This window comes from Urocitellus parryii, chromosome 14 (assembly GCF_045843805.1).
Source record: "Urocitellus parryii isolate mUroPar1 chromosome 14, mUroPar1.hap1, whole genome shotgun sequence".
In the NCBI taxonomy this organism is placed as follows: domain Eukaryota; kingdom Metazoa; phylum Chordata; class Mammalia; order Rodentia; family Sciuridae; genus Urocitellus; species Urocitellus parryii.
Genome location: NC_135544.1, coordinates 13,197,284 through 13,214,697, shown reverse-complemented (window position 1 = coordinate 13,214,697; position 17,414 = coordinate 13,197,284).

Genomic DNA, 17,414 nt, shown 5'->3' with positions numbered 1-17,414 from the left:
TCAAGGGCCTTGCTTATGATGGTCTATCCTGAGACCCTGTGGGGTACACAATATTCATAATATCACTATTTAGCTACTGGCAACCCTGAAGTACCAGAAGTTTAAGTGACTTCTCTGGGCTCATAATCACCCAGTTCTCCTGGCTTTTGCCCAATGTTCTAGCTTTGTCTCTCCAAGATTCCAGTAATAATCTCTACATTATTATGCAAACTGTTCGGTTCAATTTCTTCAAAATTGAAAAAAAATTTATTTGATTTTGAATCTCATAACAACTCTATGTCCAAAGGACAGCTAATTTATCATATTTTTTTAAAATAACAAGGTCTGGCTCCAAGAGAGATGATTAAATGTGCTGCTGGTCAAAGCAAAAAGGAATAGAGAACAAAACCCAGCTGCTTGGAATCCAACTCCAAAGATTGCTACATTAGCTTGCTGTATACGACTTTCTCCCCAGAGTCTAGACTTTTGGAGCTACTTCCAAGGGCTGAGCACAAAATAGTACTACCAGAAAGTATTCTGGGGTGATGAAAAGTGGTCAGGTTTCTAGGTGGGCAGTCTGCAAAGGTATAAGATCCAGGGATCTGGAAATAGGAAATGGGACAGAAGTGCTGTCAAAAGCTAGAGAAGCCAAGAGACAGAATTCCAAACTTGAGACTAGAGCAGAAAAGTCAGGAAGGTTATATAAATAGACAGCATCAAACAAGTAGAAATGGAGAAAAATTCTAAGTATCAGTTAGAATGCATTGGCTACATGTGACAGAAATCAACCACAGTGACTCATTTATGTATTTTTAGTATGCAATGAGTCATCTGGAAGCCAAAAGACCAGGGTTAGTACCATGACTACTTCAGTGCCTTAGGCTCTCTGGTTCCTTAGCTTTCTGCTTCTGCATCTTTAGCAAGTGACTTTCATTCTGTTATTCAAAATGTGAATATTGTGCCCATTGTCCATGAAAAAAGAAGTTGAAGGGCTAAAGAAACAGGCAAACAAACTGAGACTGATCAATTTTAAGAACATTTCTAGATGTCTCCCACCCCTTCTACAACATTGAACTCCATCAAGTGACCTGAATTATGTCACATGGCCACTCCTGGTTGAAAAGGAATCAGATAATTGACTTTTTATTTGGCTTTAGGAAATCGACATGTAGCTATGATGAATAGAATTAACTCTGGAGCTGGAGCTGTCAGCATCCGAAGAGGGAACAGAGGGCACATTCAAATTAAGATATTTGCATACAATGATATGGTTAGGCATCTCTAAGGATTGATGTAATAACCTGGGTCTGGTAACAGAACCTTCCTTAGGCAGGGAGTGAGGAAGAGAATGTGATACCAGAACCAGGAAAGGCAGAAGCAAATGGACAGCACCACATTGAAGACAGCAGTGACTTCGGCAATCAGCCAGGGCAAACACAGAAAGAGAAGGAGACTAGAGATTAATAGGTTGTACTCGCTTTCTGCCTTCCCTCTGCTATCTGCCAAAGCTCCCTCCCTATTGACCAAACTAAACAGAAGCTGGAGGGCAAATGAAACATTTGATGATGTCCACATAGGTCAGTATCCAGAGGCAGACAGCAAACCCACAGGAGGCGGATTTGTAATCAAAGAGACAAATCCTTTCTAGAAGTGGAATTTTTGAACAGCACATTCCCACTTCTCATTCTGGTCCTCTGTGCTCCCTCTGCCTAAATATTATTAGTCCTGTCCTTTCCCCTTCTCTCAGCTAGGCCCTTGTCATCTTTCGGCTGAGACACCATCCACAGGGAGGCCTTCTTTGACTGCTTAGCTTTGCGCTGGGCCCGTGCCATATGTTCTCAAGGTTCCTCTCCAGGTGAGGGACTCACTCCCCTCTAACAGTCTGCTTAGCAGGCTGCATGCACTTTCCTTATCTTGTTTGTTCCGTAATTTTCTAGCATAAATATAGCACTAGGATCTATTAGATGTTCAATGAGTATTTGCTTAGATTTATCATTGCAAAATAGAAATTGCCCAGAGTATGGAATATATGTGTAGACATTTAGAATATTTTATTTCAGCCTGGAGGAGTATCCCTACTCTATTATTGTGAACTGCTCTGTCAGAGACTGAAACAACGGATCCATGTCTCTTCCCTGGGTAACACTGGGGAGACACAGGCAAATTCTTTCAGGAATTGAATACAGATCCATCCTTTTGCAACAAATTTGAAATCCCTCTACCTCTTGCAAGTATTTCTCCATGAACCAGAATAAGAAATGACTTTGGTGTGAATGCGCACATGCATACATACACATGGGAAGGACGTAGACAACAGGGCTTGGTCAATGGTGTCTGTACATTTCTCTGGCTATGAATTAAGATGTATAAATGATCCAGGGAAGCATGAGTTCAATATTAGCCAGAACCCCAAGTTAGCTAAGTTGTTCACTTACCTTGTCCAATGACTAACATTTCTGACTTGTCAGGAAACATCAGGAGTTTCCAGTTGCAGGTGATACAGGCAGCATAGCTGTTACACTAAAAAGCCCTTTGCTCTTTCTGTGCCCTGATAGACACAGTGGCCATGAGTATTCTTTCTGAATTTCCTCTATTCTCTAACAAAGACATCACCCACTTAATTATGTAGTCTGAATTAGACAAGGAGACTGAGCATATGTGTATTTGTAATTTTTTTTTCTGGACTTATTCATGACATAGTCAACAACTAATAGATTTTGAAAAAATACAATATGTAATACATTGTCATGATACTTACTCTCTTTTATGTTACTACATCAGACCTTTTTATTCTTCATGGTCATCCTGAGAGTATTATAATCACCTTTCCATAGTCCCTTGTCCACTTCATGTACCCTATTTTCTTTACCACTTTTGATATCTTCAGAGTTGATCCCTTTGCTGGGTATGCAATGACCTCAAAACATATTACATTATAATTAACACATTATAGTTTATCTTACTTATATTTGAGCATTTCTGAGATATTTGAGAATATCTGGATAAATCTTAGGATGCAATCTAATATTACTAAAAATTAATTTTGTAACTTATTTGGAAATCATAACTCTCCTTTTTTCCCCAAATTGTTGAAGAAGATGTGGTTTGAATTCCCACCTATCAAGCATTCTGACAATAAGGTAACTGTGCTCATGAGGTGCATTCCCAATAATGTGAAAATATTATACAGAACAATATTTTTTTTGGAATATTCCATATGTAGATTTCTATAACACCTTTAAGTTTGCTTAGACTTCACAACTACTTATGTGTATAGTAAACTGACAAAAGTTTCAATCATTGGCAGCTTCCCATTTTATTATATCATTTGCCCAGCTACCTCCCACTCATTCTTCCAGTCCCCATGCAAGCATGGACTCCAGCCCATACTAAGGAATCTCTTACTTGGTGCTGTCTTTATATTTTAAAGACCCCCCCCCCACAATATACCATTTTAATATATTCATCTGTTTTCTACTTAACTATGATGGGTAATTTTTAATTTTATTATAAAATTTCAGTTTTTGTTTTATTATGTAAACACCTTGTCACAACTAATTAATTATAAAGGGTAACATTTACTGAGCAATTTTCCTGTATTAATTCATTTAATATTGCCTCTAACTGTAAAAGTATGCATTATTATCATTTCCCTTTTATCAGATGGCATAATATATGCAAAGAGAGAATAAGTAATTTTGCTGAGATCTCATGGAATTAGGTTAATTCATCTATTCTTTCTGCACTCTTAAAATATTTATTTGCGGTCCGGCCGCCAGCACCCATCATTGGAGTCCAGTTACCCACCCGACGTTCACAAATCATCACCACATGGGGAGAAGCGGGCACACGTGAGAGACCCAAAAGGCAGCCGAGAGTACAGCAGACAACCCAATGAACACCACACCTGGAATGGAACTTCCCGAAAACCCGACGGCGCGGCCTGCCGACCCAAGGACCGGGCGCCCGAGGGACGCCGAGACGCGCAGGCCGAGCGGATGGCGACCAACGGGCCCAAGAGGAGGTCTCCGGAGAAGCGCCGAGACGGCACGCGCAGCGCCGACACCACCCTGGAGAGGAGGGAGAAGCCCGAGAAGAGGCGGGAGGGGTCTCCCGAGCGCCGGCGGGAGCGGTCCCCCACGCGCCGAAGGGACAGCTCGCCCAGCCGGCGGCGGCGGTCCCTCGAAAGACTCCTGGATCCCAGAAGGTCCCCGGAGCGAAGGAGAGTGGCCTCGCCCGAGAGGAGGGCCAAGTCCACCGATCGGAGACGGGCCCGGTCCCCCGAGCGCCGCCGAGAGCGTTCGCTGGACAAAAGAAGCCGAGAGGACCGAGGTAGCCACCGAGAGCGGGAAGAGGCGACTCTGAAACAGGAATTGGGCAGAAGTTCCAGAAATCCCCCGGAGCAGAGGAGGCGACCTTATAAAGAATGTAGCACCGACCTCAGTATCTGAGACTTGACACGCATTCCAACCTTTACCATGTCAAAGGTTCTAAGAGGAAGGTCACAAACCTGAGATAATTTAGTTTTCTTACCTTAGGAAGCATCTCTGACACCTGGTGATCCTATGAATAGCTACAAACATTTTATGCATTTGAGATCTTCTAAGAAAAAAAATTATATATGAAAAGTCTTGTGCCTGATGTATAAAAATTAAAGAAAGTATTTTTAAATGCATACTTTTTTTGGAAATTATTTGCCAAATACTGGCCCAAAGGGATATAGATTTTGTTTCTACAGAAGGCGTAGAATTGTCAAGAATTTTTTTTTTCCCTTTTTTGGGGGGCAATCTTTTTCTCTCCTGTTAAAATGGGGTGGTTGGTCATGTTTCTCTTTAAGGACGGGAAATTATTAAGTTTAATTAATGATCGAGACTGTTATATAGTGATGTAGTGCTATACTGTAGACAGGAGTTTTTCTTCAAAGCAAAAAGGCAAACTTCTATTTGTAAAAACTGGGGACCTCTTGGGGTGGATTAGGATTGCCAATGATCCTAAAATTAAGCAAACTGTAATGACAAGACTACTATTGCAAATGAAGGATATTTATAGCTTTTTAAACTGCGGCAGCACAAAGAAATTTTTTTTTTTTTTTTTTTTTTTTTTTGTCCTTGGGTTAGAATTGATTCAAAACAGTTTGTACTCTCTCTGGCCCAGGAAGGCACAGAGACAAGAAGGTTGGCCGCCATTACCCAAACACAGCCTAAGCACAGATTGTCAGGTTCATTAGCATCTCCCCCATGGAATAAGATCTCATTTAAGGCAGTGCCATGGCAGCCTTACTCAACTACTAGAAGGAATAGACAACCTACCCTCAGGTGGTGTGGTTGGGTCGGCTGTAGCCCCAGGATGCAATGCCAATCAAAATCCCAACAGCATATCTTGTAGAAATAGATAAAAGAATCATGAAATTCATATGGAATAATAAAAGACCCAGAATAGCAAAAACAATACTAAGCAGGAAGTGTGAATCAGGCGGTATAGCGATACCAGACTTCAAGCTATACTACAGAGCAATAGTAACAAAAACAGCATGGTACTGGTACCAAAACAGGCGGGTGGACCAATGGTACAGAATAGAGGACACAGTAACCAATCCACAAAACTACAACCATCTTATTTTTGATAAAGGGGCTAAAAGCATGCAATGGAGGAAGGATAGCATCTTCAACAAATGGTGCTGGGAAAACTGGAAATCCATTTGCACCAAAATGAATCTGAATCCCTATCTCTCGCCGTGCACAAAAGTTAACTCAAAATGGATCAAGGAGCTTGATATTAAATCAGAGACACGGCATCTGATAGAAGAAAAAGTTGGTTATGATCTACACGCTGTGGGATCGGGCTCCAAATTCCTCAATAGGACACCCATAGCGCTAGAGTTAACAAATAGAATCAACAAATGGGACTTACTCAAACTAAAAAGTTTTTTCTCAGCAAAAGAAACAATAAGAGAGATAAATAGGGAGCCTACATCCTGGGAACAAATCTTTACTCCACACACTTCAGATAGAGCCCTAATAACCAGAATATACAAAGAACTCAAAAAATTAGACAATAAGATAACAAATAACCCAATCAATAAATGGGCCAAGGACCTGAACAGACACTTCTCAGAGGAGGACATACAATCAATCAACAAGTACATGAAAAAATGCTCACCATCGCTAGCAGTCAGAGAAATGCAAATCAAAACTACCCTAAGATACCATCTCACTCCAGTAAGACTGGCAGCCATTAGGAAGTCAAACAACAATAAGTGCTGGAGAGGATGCGGGGAAAAGGGCACTCTTGTTCATTGCTGGTGGGACTGCAAATTGGTGCAGCCAATTTGGAAAGCAGTATGGAGATTTCTCGGAAAGCTGGGAATGGAACCACCATTTGACCCAGCTATTCCCCTTCTCGGTCTATTCCCTAAAGCCCTAACAAGAGCATGCTACAGGGACACTGCTACATCGATGTTCATAGCAGCTCAATTCACGATAGCAAGACTGTGGAACCAGCCTAGATGCCCTTCAATAGATGAATGGATAAAAAAAATGTGGCATTTATACACTATGGAGTATTACTCTGCATTAAAAAATGACAAAATTATAGAATTTGGAGGGAAATGGATGGCATTAGAGCAGATTATGCTAAGTGAAGCTAGTCAATCTTTAAAAAACAAATACCAAATGACTCCTTTGATATAAGGGGTGTAAACAAGGACAGGGTAGGGACGAAGAGCTTGAGAAGAATATTTACAGTAAACAGGGATGAGAGGTGGGAGGGAAAGGGAGTGAGAAGGGAAATTGCATGGAAATGGAAGGCGATCCTCAGGGTTATACAAAATGTCATATAAGAGGTAAGGAGGGGTAAGTCAAGAGAATACAAATGGAAGACATGATTTACAGTAGAAGGGGTAGAGAGAGAAAAGGGGAGGGGAGGGGAGGGGAGGGGAGGGGGGATAGTAGACAATAGGACAGACAGCAGAATACATCAGACACTAGAAAGGCAATATGTCAATCAATGGAAGGGTAACTGATGTGATACAGCAATTTGTATACGGGGTAAAAGCGGGAGTTCATAATCCACTTGAATCAAACCGTGTAATATGATGTATTAAGAACTATGTAATGTTATGAACGACCAATAAAAAAAATAAATAAATAAAAAAAAAAAAAAAAAAAAAAAAATATTTATTTGCAGCAATGTTGTATTGACGCAATCAGCTGTTCCTGGGCAGGGGCAGTAGCTTGCAGTTCTGCCACTATTGTAGTATCTGTAGGACTTAATATAATGCCAGAACATAATGCTTGCCAGATGTATGCTTGTTGATTAACTTAGTTATTATAAATTATGATATTGCATATGACACATGGTTTTTAACTTACCATAGAAGAATTTTATTGTCATAAACTTAATGATAAGGTAAGGTGCAATTCTAAGAAGTTATATGCCCTCTGAGACCTGTGCTTTTGCTATGAATAAGGCTAGATGACCACACAGCTCAGCTTACTCGGGAAAAGAATACTACCTCTTAGCACTCTGCTTTTCCACAAAGAATCCACTTTCAAACCAAACTAACCACATCCTGCTGTCTTATAATTGCATGTCGACCTTAGTGTGGGAAATGTCAGAGCCCCTGTGTCCATCTGCCTGTCATTCCAGGAAATCTTTTCCCTGGAGTCTTTCCAAATTTTCAGGGTGTTGCAGCTCTTGGTTTTCCTTAAAGTCACAATATTTTTGTGCATCAAGAATTTTAATGAAGAGGGCTGAGATGGCTCATGGGTAATGTGCTTGTCTATTATGCACAAGGGTATGGTTGTGATCCCTAGCACGGCAAGAAAAAGTGGAGGAAAAGGTATTATGTTCCAGATAGATTTACAAAAATACAGTTCTGTAATATTAGAAAATATAGCTTCATTAATACTTTGGCTCGGTGAAAAACAAATTAGGTAAAGTACCAATTCCAGAATAGATAGTGAAGAAAATAGGGTTGTCATGATGTTAATGCACTCTTAAGATTCCCAAGTCCACATTTACTCAACAGGTATACATTTAATTCTTTGTCAAATAATTTATAGAGATGGATGGAGTCTAGTTATTATAACTGCCCATCTGACTGTTAATTTAATGAAGGTCTTTATAGTTTGTGACTTGTCCAAAGCTATGCTTACATGACTAGACAATGTCAGAGTGGATAGTAAAATACAGACTTCATAATTTCTGTTCAAGAATTATTTCCTCAGTGCTCTGATATTCTCAGCTGCCTGTGCACTATGTCACTCCTACTACATTTAAAATAGCAAAATTTGGGAAATTTCTGATATAGATAGAATGTCTGAAAAACAACCCACCAGGCAAAGTGAGACATGCCTTTAACATAGACTATTTATATTGCTATATTGTCTGAGAGCTCATTCCTTACAGAGTTGGCATCCTGCTTAGAAACTGTGGAAAAAAACAGAAAAACAGAAAATGATCTGAATGTGGGACTAGCATTGGATTAGCACAGTAAAATGTAACAAATGTCCACTAATTTCATTGGATTTGTAAGTACCTTTTTCTTGCTTCTGTGTTTGCCTAGCCCCATCCTTTAGAGGCAGCTTCAGTACATCCTGAGCATATGGAAGCCCCAGAATTTCCACACCCTTGTCTGAAATATGAGTGTCGATGGATGGGCAACATAGAAAAAAATATGGCTTCTGCTAAGTGAAGTTTGAGGGAGTAATACAGAGACTCAAGTCCGAAGTTTGCTTTGCCTGCTAATGCACCAACAGCAGACAGACCCAGGCTGTGGCTGCAAGATCAGGACTCCAGCAGGACAATTTCTGCAAAAGGCAGGCTATCATACTAGTGTTTCCATGACTTGCAAAAACAAAACAGAACAGAGGTAAAAACATGCTGTATTTCAACAACAACAAAAAAGCTTACTTCAAAAACATAAAAAGAATCTTCTGCACAGCATAAAGTTATGGGAAAATCTTCCTCAGCAGATCATGCGTATGGAATGAGATTTCATAAGCAACTAAATAAAATGGCTTAGAAAAGAAAAAAAATTATGAGAGAAAAATTTTAGTACTCTTTTATTTGATTTTTTTATGGAGGTAGGATTCATTTAAATTTTTATTTAACATGGTTTTTAATATGAATATCAAAGGACATTTAAAGTTATTTTTCCTTTTACTCTGCATCAATTATGCCATCTTAATATTACAGTCTTAATTTTTGGAATAAGATAATTTTCAAAAAGACAATTTCCCTAGTCATGAGGAAATATTTTCCTCCAAGAGAAGTTTTAAATAGGTTAACTTACTGTTGTTGCAAATGAAAAACATTTTTATACCTTTGTGCTAACCCACTGGCAGCTAGCTGATTTCTCTCTCATGTTGCCTGTATGTGGTTGAATTCAGGATATGTGCATGTTCCTGACCTTTGGTCAGAATATCAAAGCTGTTGGGCTTCCATTTTGTGCCATGGATATTAATTACTCATGACCAAATGAACTACTTGAGGTTACTTTTCTGTGAGGGGTTCAATTTAACTGGCAGGTAAGGTAAAGCCTTATGGACTTCTACTTAACCAAAAGTGGAGGAAGACAACATAGGTCTGGCTATGTCTATTTTGAGTTTCCAATGGAGCCAGTTAGAGACATTTAGTTGTATAATTATCAGGAAGAAGAAAGGGATAATTGACCCATTAGTTGAATTATAAGTTGATACCTACAATTTCCATCTCCTGGAGTACATGTCCTAGATAATCATTTTTCCTGAAGTTTGAATGGGACTTGCAAATACACTGATCTTTCACCTCCATGAGTATATTTTAAATTAGTTGACTCTGAGTTAATCAAAAGAGATTATCCTGAGTGAACCCTTAAAGGAGAAACAGGTCATTGCTAAAAAAAAAAAAAAAGTAAGAGTCTCCTGAAAGCCTTGGAGAAATAAGCTGGTAGTTTGTGAAAGTTCCTATGGAAGACATCAACTTGCAAGGACCTGAGGATACCCTCTAGGAGGTGAGAATAGTCTTTAATGGATAGCTGGCAAGAATACAGGTACCTCCATCACATAGTTACAGAGAACCAAACTTTACCAACAACTATGTGAACCTGGAGGAAGACCCCAAACTTCAGGAAATATCACAGTTCCAGCCACTGAAAACAGTTTGATGCTGCCAAAGTCAGGTACCGTTGTTTGGGGTCTTTGGTGGCACAGTAAATTCTGGTCAGTGTATGTCAGAGGAAGACCATCAATTCCTGGTTCAAAATGCAAAAGAGAGATCAAGACACCAAAGTCTCATGATTCCCTTCAAGGGCATGCCCAAAGGACCTATGACCTTCTATTAGGACCCACCTCTTAAAGACTTAACTGCCTACCAATAGTGCCATGGGCTGGGTACCAAGAAGCCGCCAGTTCATGGACAGACTCCTAACCCAGGGACACTGAGAAATCTGTTTTTTCCTGAATAAATAAACAAATTTGTAATGATTTGTTACACAGCAATAAAACTGTAGTTTTGCAGTCATTAACATGTAAATGATAATTGAAACCATGGGAGGGTATGAGGCTGAATATTGTCCTTATGTGTATACAGAGATGGGAAGAAGGCTTAAAATAAATTCCAAATGAACAGTAACATTTAAAGAAGGAAAGAGAGAGAGAGAAGCTCTGAAGAATGCCAGGCAAGTAAGAGTAAAATAAGACAAATACTGTAAGATAAATCATTTTCTTGCTCTCCTGGTATTTCAACCTTATCTTATAAGACAGAAACTTTCACACTCACTCTTTGCTCTCTTTGGAGAGATTGATGAGCAAGGGTGACCCAACCTTCCCTGACTTTCTCTTCCAGGATCATGACTATAGGCAAAGAGTCCTCTTCTTTCTACCCTGCCTTCTGCAAGCAGCAAGTTGCCCACAATGAGGCAGAGGTAGGAGAATAGGGAGGCTTGCAAGTATAATCTTTAATGGGCTGAGTGAGAGGGGGCTGTGATTTCATGTGGGTCCAAACTTTTCGGGGAAAATCCTGAAAGTCTCATTATATCCCTGAGTAAAGCCTCCAGTAGAGTTTTATCTGCAATTAAGCTAGCATGTTGATTTTGATTTGATTTCTATTATATTCCTCAATTTGTTCAGAATCATTAGGGAAGAATATCATTAGCATTGCAGAAACAACCAACAACATTAAAAGCTAAGGGTGGACAGAAGGTCAAGAAGGAGGAAGGCAGCAGCAGCATCCAAAGGTGCAGAGGTCTACTACTGGAAGCCTGAGTCAATGGCCACGTGCTAGATGGGGGCTGAGCTGAATTCATTATATGCAGTTCCTCATTTAACCATCATGACCATCCGCTGATGAAGGATTTCTGATATTCATTGTACCTAGGAGAAAAATGAGATTTAAACTTAAGCAACTGCAGAAAGTCAAACAGCTGGTAAATGGAGGAGCTAGAATTTATACCCAGAGCATCTGACCTCAAAACCACTTTCAATTTTCATGGAATTTGACAAGAAAAGACTGTGCTTAATGACCTTGAGAGCACTGTTGATTACTTCAGGGTAGTGCTGCTATTATGTACTAGATCACAACTAGTCAATTAGACCAGGAGGGGTAGGAAAAGAGAGATAGAAAATACAGTTTAATGTCCAATGCAGTTTGGCAATGAAGATGAGAAGAGGTGGAACAGGGGTAATGTGGCCCCAAGATTATTTTTTTAAGTTAAGATGAAACAGATTTTTAAAAAAATATTTGCATGATGTTAGGGAACAAACAGGATGGGAGAGGAGTATACACCTTAAATAAAGAGATGTATTAGCCAATTTTTCATCAATCTAAGTCAAATGCCTGACATAAAAAACTTAAGGAGGTAAAGTTCATTTCAGCTCATGGTTTCAGTCCATGATTACCTGGCTTCACTGCTCTGGGTCTGAGGAGAGGCAGACATACCATGGTGGAAGAGCATGGTAGAGGAAAGCTGTTCAGTGCACGGGAGCTAGTAAGAAGAGAGAGAAAGAGTGGAAGGGACCAGGGATACTATAAATGCTTTTAGGTCATTCCTCAAATGACCCACTCCTTATAACCATGTCACATCTTCAAATGATTAATCCATCCAATGGGTTAATCCACTGATGAAGTTGGAGACCTTATCATATAATTATTTCCCAAATACTCTACCTTCAGATATTGCCACATGGGTACTGACCCATTGAATTTATGAGCCTTTGGGGGACATTCCATATCCAAACCATAACAGAGGATAATCCAAGGAATGAAATCCCCAAGCAGGCAGGAGGGAAAGGACAACTAGCAAAGTTGAGCAACTTCTTTTCTCTTGGTTTGTATTTTCTTGGTAAGCAGGAAGTGAGATCATCATTCCAGAATAAATTGACAAGAGGAGGTGGTAAACATCATACCTTGAGAGATGAGGATGAATCAAGGACCAGTATCTGAGACTAGACTACAAAGGAAATGCCCCAAGAACCAGCTCATTAAGACAGTCCAGCCTGGCAAACAGCTCCCTTCAGAGACAATTTGAGGAAGGAAACCAGTGCTTATCACTGCCTTTACTGTAGTTTTCCTGACACTTTTCAATGCAGATGAGGTTTGTCATTGTTATGCTGTTGCTTTGTTTATAGGTTGCCTAATTTTGTTTTTGATTTGTTGACTGTATTGGTTTTTATATTCTGCAAGAGAAGCCAGTTTTCTCTCAAGCAATGCCAATTTTAATAGACATTAAAACAATTAGTCTAATATCATCTACTTGTTAACAGAAGATATTCAATGAGGTCTACGTCAACACAATCCATCCTAACTCTGATTTCCTGATATATCTTGGCTTTAGATATGTAGCACCAAAGTCTGTAAAAAATCCCATAAATACTTAAAATTTTCTCATAGAACCCCCCATTTCCCAAATAAACAATTAAATGTAAAAAAGCTCTTATACTGAGCCCATTGATAAGGTAGATGATATAGAATTTAAAAAAAATAAATCATAGTTTCTAAACCTAAGGAATTTATATTTTAAATACCACTGGGGGCAAAAACATGCAGTAAATGAGTAGGGAACAAAACAGAAAGTGCTGCATCCCTTAAGGAAGACAGGTATTAGTATCAGTTGAAGGCTCTCTTAGTCAGCTTTCCATTACTGTAAAAAAAATGCCTGAGATACTCAACTTATAAATATGAAAGATTTATTATGGATCACAAATTTGGGGGTCTCAGTTCATAATGAATTGGTCCTGTTTCTTTGAGCCTGTGGCAGCACAGTATATCATAGAGGGAGTACATGGCAAAGGAAGACAATTCACCCTCTGGCTGTTAATAATAATGAGAGAACAAGAGAACAGATTTCCCACAATCCCCTTTAAGGACACATCCTCAATAATCTAAGACCTTCCACTAGGGCCCACCTCTTAAAAGTTCCACCAGTAATACCACAGGCTGGATACCAAGCATTTTACACGTGACTTGTTGGTGGACATTCAAGATTCAAACTGTATCAGTGGCCTTCATGAATAGAAGGAACTGAGATGGTATCTTCAAGGGAAGTAGAACTAGACAAGCCAAGAAAAATAAATAATGCTTCCAATAGGGAAAATATAATGAAAACTCATAGAGATGATATTAGAGCATTTTGTTTAGGTTGGTAAGAAATCTGTGCAAGGGGGTGTTTGAGTTAGGAAAGTATAGAAAAATAGGGTGAAATCAACTTTCAAATCAACCTATAATAGCCCTGCTTTTATAGTTTGGAAAACTAAGGATGAGAATAAGCAATTTCCTGAATTTTTTCTATGGAGATGCTTTAGAACCAGGTTGAGGATTCAGTTTTTTAATTTACCACAAGGATTATGAACTGAATGTGTCTCCACAAAATTTATGTTGAAGCCCTAACCCAAATGACATGGGATTTGGGGGAAGGCCATTAGGTTTATATGAGTTCATGAGAATGGAGCCCTTGTCTACAAGGATTAATGCCCTTAAAAGAACAGTCATTAAAGGGCTTCCTCCAGTCACCACCACCCAGCCCCACAGGAACAAAAATGTTATTTTCAGCACACCTCGACCTGGTGGCCACTAATATGCCAAGGAAAACAGTCTCAGAGTGAAAAATACTTTGTCAGTACCTTTCTCTTCGACTTGCACCCCACAGAACTGTGAGAAATGCATTTCTGTTATTTTAAGTCATCTAACATGTAGAACTTTGTTATGGAAGCCAAAGTAGAATAAGAAAGTATTTTTTGTTTGTTTGTTTTTCTTTTTGTTTTGATACCAGGGATTAAACTCAGGGGCACTTAACCACTGAGCCACAACCTCAGCCAATTTTTGTATTTTATTTAGAGACAGGGTATCAATGAGTTGCTTAGTGCCTCACTTTTGCCGAGGCTGGCTTTGAACTTGGGATCCTCCTACCTCAGCCTACTAAGCTGTTGGGATTACAAGCATGCACTACCATGCCTAGCAAGACAGTAAGCCTTGATTGCAAAGTTAAAGACTGTCCCACAAACATTTCTTCTCTTACAGGGCCATTTATTGGGATATATAACATAGGAGCTAAGCTTACTGACTGTGTGACCGGCCGACATGGAACACTGGTTTTAGTCATTATACTCATGTGAATTTGGCCAAGCTTTTTTAAATCTCTCTGAGTCTCTGTTACTTCATCTGCTTAGTGATGATAATAATAGTATCTACTTACTAATGGTGTGTGTGTGTGGGGTATATGTGTGTCTTAAATTTTACATGCACAGTGCTTATCATAGCACATTGAAGATATTAATTATGCAACATGGATTACCTATCGTTTCAGTAGGGATTTTGGTTTGTTTCTTTTGTTTGTTTGTTTTAGTTTCATTAGTTTTTAATTAAACATTTATTTAGTGAGAGACTGCTATATTTTAAAAGCTATTTTAAATATATAACAACAGAGTAGAAAAAGTACTTTTTACTTAAGAGAAATAAGAGAAACAAAAATTCATAATTAAAGGTTAAGAGTGATCAGGGTTATCAGCAAAACGCAGATAATAGACAAAGTACCATGTACAATGTAAATGAATAGAGATTTCTTCCATTTTCACAATTGAAAATAGATTTGTAAATGGTAAATTGTTTTTAAAATAAACACGGCATAAAGTTAGCAACAAAATAACTACCATGCTTTGGACATCATGGGAGGCTATATTAAGTGAAATTTCAGTTAATGATGAAAAGATACTTGGTACACCACTTTGGGAACTGCCTCCATCATCATACACAGCTGCATATTTTTAAAGGATGTGTCAGGTTTAATATTGCCAGAGGTTTCAAGAAGTTCTGGGTGATAAAGACTGCACATGCAGAAGTATGTGAACTGTGTGTGAGGGTGAGCTTTGTTGGGAATTTCCAAACAGGTCTGGAGGGTTGGAGCTTAGGGAAGAAGAAACTGTTATCTGTTGAGGCTAAGCATTCCCTCTCCTGGCATTCCTAAAAAATTCACTCATTTCTTGTTAATATAGTCAACCTACTACTGTCCAACAGAATAGCGACAATTATTCCTCCTGTCCAACCATAATATTGTACTCATTGACTAACCTCCTCCTATCTTCCTTCCTAAGGAATGATAAATATTATGGGTATGCTAATTATCCTGATTTGATCATTGAAGAAGGAAAATCTCATATTGTACCCCATAATTATGTATAATTATTATGTCTATTATGTCAATCAAAAATGTAATAATTTCAAACTGATAACCATAAATTATCTAGGATAAGTTCCTTAGAGGAAATGTTGAGAAGAGCCATTGAGGTATGTTGAGAGTATCTAGAAATGTGGGTGGATAGGTCAGTGAGAGCTCATGCCACCCAGAGACCTCTCCTTGAATTTTATCTTAAAGGGAATGCAGTGTTGACGGAATTTTAAGTTGAATGATGATATAACATGCTGAAGGCAAATATTGCTTAACATTCTTGACTTTTTATTATTAAAGAAAATACTTTGCACAGTTTAAAATTAAATATGAGTTTAGCAATTTTTTTTATTTAATACTTTATCAGATGAAGGAGGTTTCTTTTTCTTTCTTTCCTTTTTTTTTTTTCTATTCTAGGTTTGGTAATACGTTTTAGGCAGCTTTTTTTACTGCTGTGACTAAGACTGACCAGAAAAATTTTAGAGGAAAAAAAAAGTTTATTGGAGGCTCATGGTTTCAGAAGCCTCAGTTCACAGACAGCTGGCTCCATTCCTCAGGACTCAAAGTGAGGCTGAACATCACGGTGAAAAAGTGTGGTGGAAAATGGCACACGTGATAATCAGGAAGGAGAGAGAGAGAGAGAGAGAGAGAGAGAGAGAGAGAGATCGATCTCCACTTGCCAGATACTTGGGTTAAGGCTTTTATAACCCAATCATTTTTCCTCTAAACCTTCTTGCTTTGTCTCATATATGAGCTTTTGGGGGACAACTCACATCGAAACCACAACATTCTGCCCCTAGTCTCCAAAAGCTCATATCACAATGCAAAGTATATTTTGTCCATTTCCAAGAGTTCTCAGTCTCAACTGTTTCAAGATTACCCAAAAGTTCAAGTCCAAAGTCTACTCTTAGACTCAAAGCAAGCTCTCATCATGAGCTCCTGAAAAAAATCTAAAGCAATTATGTATACAATATATAAAGCTACATAATAAATTTTCCATTCAGAAAAATAGAGGCACAGAAATAAGGCAAGTGACCAAAGCAAAACAGAAATCCAGCTGGGAAAAGAAGTCCTATAGTTCTGTGTCCAGCATCTGGAGCCCATGGCACCATGATGTTCTCCCCAAGGACTTATGCAGCTCCACCCCTGTGGCTTTTCTTGTTGCAGCCCACATGGCCTCTCTGTAGTCTTTCCTCTGCTCAATTCCTGCAGCTTTCCTTGGTGAACATCCCACATTATTGCCATTTCTTAATCTTGGGGTTCTCTACTGAAGCTTCAGCTTCCTCCTCATTGTGTCTTTGGGCAAAGCCTTTAGAATTTCCTTAGTGGCAGTAATGTCTTTAACAACTGCAACTTCCTTGGCTCCAGTTTTACTCTTGCCCTTCAAGTCCAAGTTGTTGATTACTCATTCAATCTCCTTACCAAGTATAGGTCCATTCAGAAATTTTGGATTTAGTCTTTCAGGATTTAGTCTTGGTAGATAGCATGTTCTTAGAAATTTGTCCATTTCATATAGTTTATCAAATTTGCTGGCATTCATTTTTTCATAATGCTCTCTTGTAATTTTTTTAAAATCTATTTTCAAAGAACAAACTTAGGTTTGTTGATTTTCTGTATTATTTTTTCACTCTCTATTTCATTTGTCTCTGCTCTAATGTTTGCTATTTGCTTCCTTCTCCCATCTCTTTGTGGGCAGAGAAGATACCTTGTATATTTTATTCTTAAATTTATTTAGAACTCACTTGTGCCTTAACGTGTGGTCTATCTTGGATACTGTCCCATAGACACTAGAGAA